Source organism: Gymnoscopelus braueri, assembly GCF_963280865.1.
Source record: "Gymnoscopelus braueri genome assembly, contig: SCAFFOLD_279, whole genome shotgun sequence".
NCBI classification, from domain to species: domain Eukaryota; kingdom Metazoa; phylum Chordata; class Actinopteri; order Myctophiformes; family Myctophidae; genus Gymnoscopelus; species Gymnoscopelus braueri.
This window is the reverse complement of record NW_027660347.1, coordinates 51,521-61,905: the sequence shown is the minus strand read 5'-3', so window position 1 is coordinate 61,905 and position 10,385 is coordinate 51,521.

Below are 10,385 nucleotides of genomic sequence, written 5' to 3'. Positions count from 1 at the left end.
TTTTGCCATTTGGGGTCAAAGTGTGTTTTTTTTATTGTTTATTCCTCTCATTACACAGTAGGTTCAGAATTGTTTATGCACCATGTGTAATGTAAAATGTTATTGCCAATCATTCAAGTTGAAGTGTGGGGGGGGGGGGGGTCATCAATTTCAGTTAATAATACAGTAGAAGCATAATGAAGAATATTGAATCATTAGAGCGAGCGACTGTGTGTGTGTGTGTGTGTGTGTGTGTGTGTGTGTGTGTGTGTGTGTGTGTGTGTGTGTGTGTGTGTGTGTGTGCTTGTGCGTGTGCGTGTGCGTGTGCATGTGCATGTGCATGTGCATGTGCATGTGCATGTGCATGTGCTTGTGCATGTGCGTGTGTGCGCGTGTGTGGGCACACAGACAGACAGATCACTATGGCTAAGTAAAAAAAGAAACAGTGAAAAGTTCATTAAGGAAACATTGTTTACTCTGTCGCTACAACATGGAACAGTCGCTTCTTAAAAAGCCAGTCAAAGATGGGGAACAGCACACACACCTGTCACCCCACAAGTATCGTCGATTCGCCAACCTCGACCACAAGTGAGAAACTCAAGACGGGAAAGCAGCAGTGTAGAAAACTCCGCTAATACCAGCAGCAGTTTTTACAATATGAATTCATCCACATGCCAAGTTATGAACTGGATCAGCACTAATGAGTACTGTGCTCTGAGATTCTGGCATACGAAAACTTGAAGCAAATGAAAATGAAGAAGTATTTCCACACCAAACATCCACATTGCATTTTAATTTTGTTTATTTTTGTAATGTAAAGAGGCCTACGTGGCCAGGTTACTTGAGCTGTGGGAGCAGGTGGATATGTTCCTCTCAGTCATAATATGACTATGTGCGTTATCCCCCCCCCCCCCCACACTTACTGACCTTTACTTCAGGTATCACATTGTTAAACCAGTGGAATTTTGTCTATTGTAATGTTTGTTTGTTTTTTAATAAAGAAGCTGAATTGCGGCTACTCAAGCTGTGAGAATAGGTGCACATTCTCCTTATGTACGTTGCCCCCACGCAGAACACCTGACTGAAGGCCTTTGCAGACAGGGTGCGAATTTTCGCACGGAAAAAACGGACAATATAATTTCTTTAAAGAACACATGGTTCTCTATGCACACCGGCTCCGAATTTGCCGTGCGGCAAGTGGCTGCGACAGTTTTTTTTTTTTCAATCAAACCCAGTCGATTTGTTGTGACTTTTCGCATGCGGTAAAATCTGATTGACCAATCGCATCGTCTGCAAAGGCCTTTACCCTTTCTTCAATTACATTTATCAAAAACAAACACACATCACAGCTAAACAGAGTGAAGGATGAACTCTGTGTTGCCATGTCCACCGTCAAGACAAAGCATGTCCAAGCATCTCATTAGCACAAGTGTCATTTAAACAGAGTTCTACTGTACCTGAGCTCAAGACCAAGCCGAACATCAGTATCAATATTGGTTCCATTTCTGTCTGGAGCTGCCTGGACGTCTGCAGGGCTGTGCTGCTGTGATCCACACTTTAGGCTTCACCGAACAAGCCTTAATGTCTCTTAGTTTTCACTGAACAAGTCTTAATGTCTCTTAGTCTTCACTGAACAAGTCTTAATGTCTCCTAGTCTTCACTGAACACGTCTTAATGTCTCCTAGTCTTCACTGAACAAGACTTAATGTCTCCTAGTCTTCACTGAACAAGACTTAATGTCTCCTAGTCTTCACTGAACAAGACTTAATGTCTCCTAGTCTTCACTGAACAAGACTTAATGTCTCCTAGTCTTCACTGAACAAGACTTAATGTCTCCTAGTCTTCACTGAACACGTCTTAATGTCTCCTAGTCTTCACTGAACAAGACTTAATGTCTCCTAGTCTTCACTGAACAAGACTTAATGTCTCCTAGTCTTCACTGAACAAGACTTAATGTCTCCTAGTCTTCACTGAACACGTCTTAATGTCTCCTAGTCTTCACTGAACAAGACTTAATGTCTCCTAGTCTTCACTGAACAAGACTTAATTTCTCCTAGTCTTCACTGAACAAGACTTAATGTCTCCTAGTCTTCACTGAACAAGACTTAATGTCTCCTAGTCTTCACTGAACAAGTCTTAATGTCTCCTAGTCTTCACTGAACAAGTCTTAATATCTCTTAGTCTTCACTGAACAAGTCTTAATGTCTCTTAGTCTTCACTGAACAAGTCTTAATGTCTCTTAGTCTTAAATGAACGAGCCTTAATGTCTTCTAGCTTCTTATATTTCACTCCTTATCTCTCCTCTCCATCAGTAGATCGTTGCTCTCAGGCAGAAACCTTGTATCTCCATATTTCAACTTATTACGTTCTGAACTTGTATATCGGCTAATTTAGCTTTTTTTGTGAAAGTGGTTAAGTGTGTCTGTGGGTTTTATAAATACTGAACCAATGAAAAGTATAAAAATAGCTTGTGACTGAACAATAACTACATTGGATCTGCTGGAACACAGGTTATTTTTCCCATTGCCTGAAAAGTAAACGTATTGGACATACTGGATTTCTGCCCGACAGCAACGAGACGCTCATTAGTCACATGTTTGTTTTTTTGTTTGTTTTTTGGTAACATGTTATCTCTGCTCTCCATCAGTGTCTAACCATTAAGCACATCAGTGTGGTTTCTCTGCAACGTCACAGTTTTCTTGCTGACATGAAGCTGTTATTCACCACGTCTTCCTGTAGCTTCACTGTGGCTCTGAAATGAAAAATCTTACACACGACACAGTGAACCTTTAATCAAAATTACATTTAGGTTCATCTGAATTTATATACGATACAAACACTACATGTACACACACACACACACACACACACACATGGGGCCGGGGCCCTTGACGCTCAGGGGTCCTTGGGGGGAACTAGGCCTCGAGACCATTGACAATTTACTACTACTTACTTTTAATGATATAATCGAGTTTAAAGCTGACATAAAGTCATGGCTCCAACATTCCTAACATTCCTTCCCCGGCTGGCGTAGCCACCAGGGTTACAAACGACTCACTCCTTCTGTGAGCTCTGCTTGTGAGTGGATCCTCCTCATATCGTATCCCTGGCCCCTAGTGACCCTCTTTTTATGTGTTGTTATCATCAATGGTTTTAAACTGTATACATTGACATTTTATATTTTGTATTGTTTGTAGAACTGTCGTTTGTCCAGTTGTTTGAGTGTTGAATGTTTAAAGGACCATAATGGAAATAAGCATTTAGCTTTTTTGAGCTTTTTGGCGTTTTTCTTTTTTTTTAAGTCCTGCTGTACTTTTATAAATATCAATATTATATTTAATCAATCAATCTGCTGAGAAGAGGGAGGAAGAAGCAAAAAAGAAAACACTCCCACCAATGGGGAAAAGAGAGAAACTGTTTCTATTACATGTGAAGAGAATAAAATAAAAAAAACATATATATATATATATATATATATCATTTCAATGTGTTTTCATGTGTTCCAGGAGGGCTATAATACCATTCAGTCAGCGTAGTAATCAGGATTTCAATTGTCATGAAGAGAATGGGGGTAATTCTTCTAAATTTGTCAAAACTAAATTGTCGCCTCTGGAGTTACCGAAATCGATAGGTCACCAATTCAGGTGTAAAGCAGCAACTAATATGGCACTAAAGCAGTGGCCACTAAAGCAGTGGTCTTCAATGTGGGATCCATTGACCCCCAGGGGCCAAATGAGGAGTAGTGTAATGACCCCATAATTCAATTCACTTGAAATTATTGGAAGAAAAAAATACTAATACTATAGTATTGTACAATTATGACAATTTAATGCAAGCCAAAACATTTCCATATCAGTGTCCCTATCGGACAGAATGATTTGATTCCATGGATGTCAGTGACTGAGAGCGTACGAGCCAGCCCACAACCACATGCTGCAGACTCACCAACCCCTGGCACACTGCCAACCAGCTATAGCTGTCTGCTACCATGCTAGCTGCTAGCTCACTGCACTTCAGAACCCACCACCTACTGAGTCCATTCACCATGCTCCTACACCTTTATACCTAACCCCTTTACACCTAACCCTGATTAGCACTGTCTCTAACCCCCAGGAGACAGTGGGGGCAGTAGCTTGCCACTTGGACACAGGCCGGGGTCTGTTGCAAGACCGTGCATTAGTTGATGTTTTTTTAACAGTTTGACTCGGTCCCACAGATAAATATTGTGAAAATAGCAGATCTACAAGCTCAGAGCGCCTCGCAACACCACCGTTGTCAGTAGCTATTTTCACAATCTTACAGTCTTATATCATTTGACAATTTGGCCAGTAATGGTCTTTTCCTTTATTTTTTAGGTATTAAAAAGGTCTCAAAAGTCCTTAAATTGTCACTTCACTGTCATCATGGGGGACCCCCCTGGGGATCCTGACCCACAGGTTGAGAACCATTGACTTAAAGAATGGGACTATTGGGGGATCTTTCTACAGTCAACACCAAAGTGGTAGGCAACAGGTGGGACTGGTCTGGCCTACCGGCGATATCTTGCCCAGCAACACAAAGATAATCTATTCCTAGCTGAAGAATGCTATACCTTCCTCTAATTTATGTTGAGTGACAGGCACATCATAAATCAGGCAGCCGGGTGCACAGTGTGGTGCTGTCTGAACCCCTCACAGTGCAATCAATATGTAGGACGTGGCATTGAATTTGGTGAAACCAAGTAGGAGGATGACAGTCATTCAGACTCCCTGAATCCCTTATTAGTCCCTAGTGTCAATTAATTGTCTTTATCAACAATCAAAGGGTATACAATTTTAAGAGAGAGAGATCTTAAAATGTTTGTAAAGTGACTGCTAAACATAAACAAGTGCTATTTGTTGCAAAAGCTCCATCTATACCAAGGTACCCATATACATGTACGTAGATATGATTATTCAGCAACAGCAAATGAACATTTTCATGGTCTCATAAGCTGCAATGAGACAAAGCTCTGTTTATGCGATACAATTATTTATTACCTTTTAATTGTGCATAATTTCTCATTGTATTGTTTTTATTTTACACTTGCTTTGGCAATGTAAACATATGTTTTCTCATGCCAATAAAGCTCCTTTGAATTGAGAGAGAGAGAGAGAGTGAGAGAGAGAGAGAGAGAGAGAGAGAGAGAGAGAGAGAGAGAGAGAGAGAGAGAGAGAGAGAGAGAAAGGTGTGTGTGTGTGTGTGTGTGTGTGTGTGTGTGTGTGTGTGTGTGTGTGTGTGTGTGTGTGTGTGTGTGTGTGTGTGTGTGTGTGTGTGTGTGTGTGTGTGTGTGTGTGAGAGGGAGAGAGAGGGAGAGAGAAAGATGTGTGTGTGAGAGAGAGAGAGAGAGACAGAGACAGAGACAGACAGACAGACAGACAGACAGACAGACAGACAGAGTCTGTCGCTGTCCATGGTGCTAGGCTACCCAAAGGTGTTTGCTTATGTGCGTGGCCAATTGACTGACGTTTAAGCAAGATCATTGAACAATTAATTACAGTTAAATTAAAACAGTAATCATCTAATTATATGATGCGGCTACTGGCTAACATACATCAACATTAAATGGCGCTGGTCATTTCACTTTCCAGGTTGCAGATGCTGTTTGGATCTAGAGCGGATATACAGAAACTATGCTGGAACTCAGTGGACGTTAGATTGGGCTAAAACTTTGCCGAAATATGAACTGATGTCATAAGGCTGACATGACATCTTTGCCTGGCCCCATTGTGTCCAAGATCCATATGGAAACCATGCCGTTGTTAGACCCCATCACTCAACCCCATCACTCAAATGTTCTTTACACACAAACACACAAATTATTGAATACTTAAATACTAATTATTGTATTTTCAATTGATTAGATTAGATAGATCTTCCCTATAGATAGATCTTTCCTGTAATCCAGTGACATTCTGTACCGTGCAAGATGCAGTGTGCAGCAGGATGCAGCAGGACTAGACTTTTTAACCTAGGTGTGCAAACGTTTTGTACTAATCCAGACATTAAAATCTTCAATCAAAGAGCTACGTATTGTTTTTCCTTTTTGTGAATTGCATTAATTTTACTAAATTGTAAAATGTTTCTAATTTACTCATTATTTTGCATTCTAAGCCAGTGTTTCTCAACCTTTTCAAGCTGTGACCCCCCATAATAATCATATTTGAACTGGGGACCCCCATACTGACTTGGAATGTAGGAGTTGAGGCATTCAATTTAGTTTGACTCGGTTCCACAGATAAATATTGTGAAAATAGCAGAAGTACAAGCTCGCAACACGAGGCGTTGTGAACTTGTCAATCGGCTATTTTCAAAAGGTTTGCCTCTTACATCATTTAACAATTTGGCCAATGTTTCACCAGTTTTTATTGTAGTTTGTCGATTACATTTGATGCAGTAATGGTCTTTTTCTGACAGTGTAATTGCCACTTCACTGTCATCTGGGGACCCCCCCAAGATCATGTGGGGACCCCCCTGGGGGTCCCAACCCACAGGTTGGGAACCACTGTTCTAAGCCACCATATCAGTCATTTTAATTATTGTCTTCCCTACAGGCCAGGAGACGAGAACGTTGCATGCACACTCCCAGTAGGTCTCGACAGCATTGGAAATGAGGGAAACCTCAACTGTCTTTTTGAGAATAAATTAAGATTTGAAATGAAATGTTTATTTTTCTTTTATTACGTTTCAGGACACATTGCAGGAACAGAATTATGGAACCATGTGAGAGCATTTCTTGAAGTGATGTGACTGGTATAACCTTGGGTTATATAGCCATGATATAAATCCAAAATATTCACAATCTTTATTTGTTTTAGTTTATTTTTTTCTGTATCTATTTGCGGCCTGTCTTGTCGTCAATGTTTAGAATGTGTTTTTATGCATCTTTTCTATGTTGGCAGAATCCACGTCATTTGCTTTGTCTATGAGTGTGATTCTAATAAGGCCTCTCCATGCAATGTGGGATTCCACCTTCCTCACTCACAGAGCACAGGAGCAACTGATAACTAGACGTGTCGCAATTCAGGGCAATTGCAGAGTGTGGTTCCACCAACGCGAGTCGCGGGTCGCTGCCGCCGGGACTCGAGGAATACGCTGGGAGGAATACCATCGGAGGCTGCGCCAATTACATTGTCACATAACTCCTGAGATCACTTGCGTTTCATTTTGAGAGGATCGATCGACCCCGAAATAATGTTTTTGCATCAAACGGTTACATTTTGTGCATTTGTGGCGCCCCCTATGGATCAAAATGGAAATGCTTTTGGGGATTCGTTGAGTAAACCACCCTCGACATGTGATTCAAATTTGGTATTGACCGGACGTTTCGTTCGTGATTTCTGGCATTCTTGTTAAAACGGGCCCCTCCGGCTAACTTTGGAAGCCATTTACGGACGAATGGTAAGGACTATCAAAATGCTGTTTGGATATATTTATCGCATGGGCCCAGAGATCATGTGTACCGATTTTTGTGAAATTTGGACAAAATATGTGGGAGGAGGAGCTAAAAGTGTGTTTTGAAGAAAATTCAAAATGGCGGAAAATCTATCCTGACACAAAGACTTTTATTTTACGACCTACGGTTCAAGAGTTATAGGCCAAAACGTAAAGTGGGTTGTTATAGCGCCACCATCAGGCCGACTGGTGTAATTCTTTTTTTTATAATTTTGGACTAAATCAGGAACCACCCCTCCAAGTCTTGAAACTCTAGCCCTTACGGTTTCTGAGAAATAAATACTTGAATGGGAGTTTTTTTCATTTTCCCATTAAAGTGGATGGGGAAATTAAATGCACTAATAAATCAATATCAATTAAACTATGTAACCAATCTCTTAGCAAAATACAAGCACACGATTCCCGGTGAGACCGGTCATTTTGACATATGGCACTAAATTGGGAAAAATAAACTGTGGGAGGAGTAGCGCGGCAAAATAAAGCGTTTTTCAGTTTATCAAGAACAATAGTCTGGTTGCCCTGTTAGGGCAACCACACTAATAAAGAAGAAGAACTAGACGCGTCGCAATTCAGGGCAATTGCAGAGTGTGGTTGCGCCGACGCGAGTCGCGGGTCGCTGCCGCCGGGACTCGAGGAATACGCTGGGAGGAATACCGTCGGAGGCTGCGCCAATTACATTGTCACGCAACTCCTGAGATCACTTGCGTTTCATTTTGAGAGGATTGGTCCCCCCAACATATGTTTTTTGCATGAAAAGGTTACATTTTGAGCATTTGTGGCGCCCCCTATGGATCAAAGTGGAAATTCTTTTGGGGATTTGTTGAGTAAACCACCCTTGACATGTGATTCAAATTTGGGATTGACTGGACGTTTTGTTCGTGATTTGTGGGCTTTTTTGTAAAACGGGCCCCTCCTGCTAACTTTGGAAGCCATTTACGGACGAACGGTATGGACTATCAAAATTCTGTTTCGGTCCAGATTATCGCATGGGTTCAGAGATCATGTGTACCAATTTTTTTGAAATTTGGACAAAATATATGGGAGGAGGAGCTAAAAGTGTGTTTTGAAGAAAATTCAAAATGGCGTAAAATCTATCCTGACGCAAATGGGCGTGGCCTATATGGGGAGTTGCGTCATGACCCAAGGAATCTAGTGAAAAATTTTGATTTTACGACCTACGGTTTAAGAGTTATAGGCCAAAACGTAAAGGGGGCTGTTATAGCGCCACCATGTGGCCGATTAGTGTAATTATTTTTTAATAATTTCGGACTAAATTATAAACCTTCCCTTTAAATCTGGTAACTCTAGCTCTTACGTTTTTTGAGAAAAAAATACTTGAATTTGAGTTTTTTCACTTTTTCATTAAAGTGGATGGGGAAATTTAATGCACTAATAAATCAATATCAATTAAACTATGCACCCAATCTCTTAGCAAAATACAAGCACACGATTCCCGGTGAGGCCGGTCATTTTGGCATATGGCACTAAATTGGGAAAAATAAACTGTGGGAGGAGTTACGATTGGAAATATTGTTTATCTATAATAATAAAGTGTAAGGATTACTATAGTCTGGTTGCCCTGTTAGGGCAACCACACTAATGACTGACAATATTTACACTTGTCCAGGTATCTATATAACCCAAGGTTCGACCAAAGTACAAAATCACTTTAACACATTAAGACATTTGTGTAACCACTTTAACCATTATTTTATACTTTGACTATTAAAACATAGCAGATATACAAGCTCATAGCGCGTCCCTTCGTGCCACGCTACGAGCTAGTAGATTGCTGTTTGGAAAATCGTTAACATTTCTGCAAATCTTTGAATATAAAATCTTTAAAGGGAACATTTTTAACTCAAATCTTTGCTTCTGGGGGTCCCTGGAACAATATAATTTCTGGGGGGTCGGCGGCCAAATACATATACAATTTGGGGGTCCTTGACATCACTGACATAATGAAAAAGTAATTGGCTTTCTTTATGTTAGGGGTGCAACCTGTCCTGGATGGAAGTGCTGAGGTGCAGTGCTTCTCCACCTTATTTCCTGTCCCCTTTGTCACCCTAACGTTTCTTGGTAAAACGCTAGCCTAGAACTGTTTACATGTTTGCAGAAATGACAGTTATCTACAGAATACATCTATGAGACTTCCTGTAAATCGGGGAGGCTATAGCGCCCCGTGCGGGAGGCCATATTGCACCCGTGGTGAAAGCCTGCTGATGTTGCTCAACATCGGGTCCCTGTTAGCCACAGCACATTCTCCCATCAGCACATCTGTCAATGCAGGATGTGGCAAAGGGGCCCTGCCGATGTCTTCGCTTATATCACCTGATGAACTTTTGCACTTCACTCACTTACACATATAAGCATAATTTATTTGTGTAATAGCTACGCCCATACGAGACCGCCTCGGTGGGCTATCCAACACTAATTCTGTCAATGTATATATGTGACTGCTTGTCTTTCAATGAATGCGAACATGTTGACTTGGAAGCTTGTTTGCCCCTCTTCTATGCTGCTATAACTGAGACATCACCTTGTGTTTTCCTATGAACTTCTCTCATCCACATCATCTGACCAGACTTTGAATGACCTAGAGAATAAAATCATTACAGTGACAGGCAGGCACATCATAAATCAGGCAGCCGGGTGCAGTGTGTCTGAACCCCTCACAGTGCAATCAATATGTAGGACGTGGCTTTGAATCAGACTCCCTGAATCCCTTATTAGTCCCTAGTGTCAATTAATTGTCTTTATCAACAATCATATCAATATGGAAGCCATGCCGTTGTTAGACCCCATCACTCATCTTTCTCCGTATGTCAGTGTTCAGAGGCCTGAGAAATCAAGATTTGAGAATGTTCTTTACACACAAACACTCAAATGATTGAATACTTATATACGAATTATTGTATTTTCAATTTCCTATA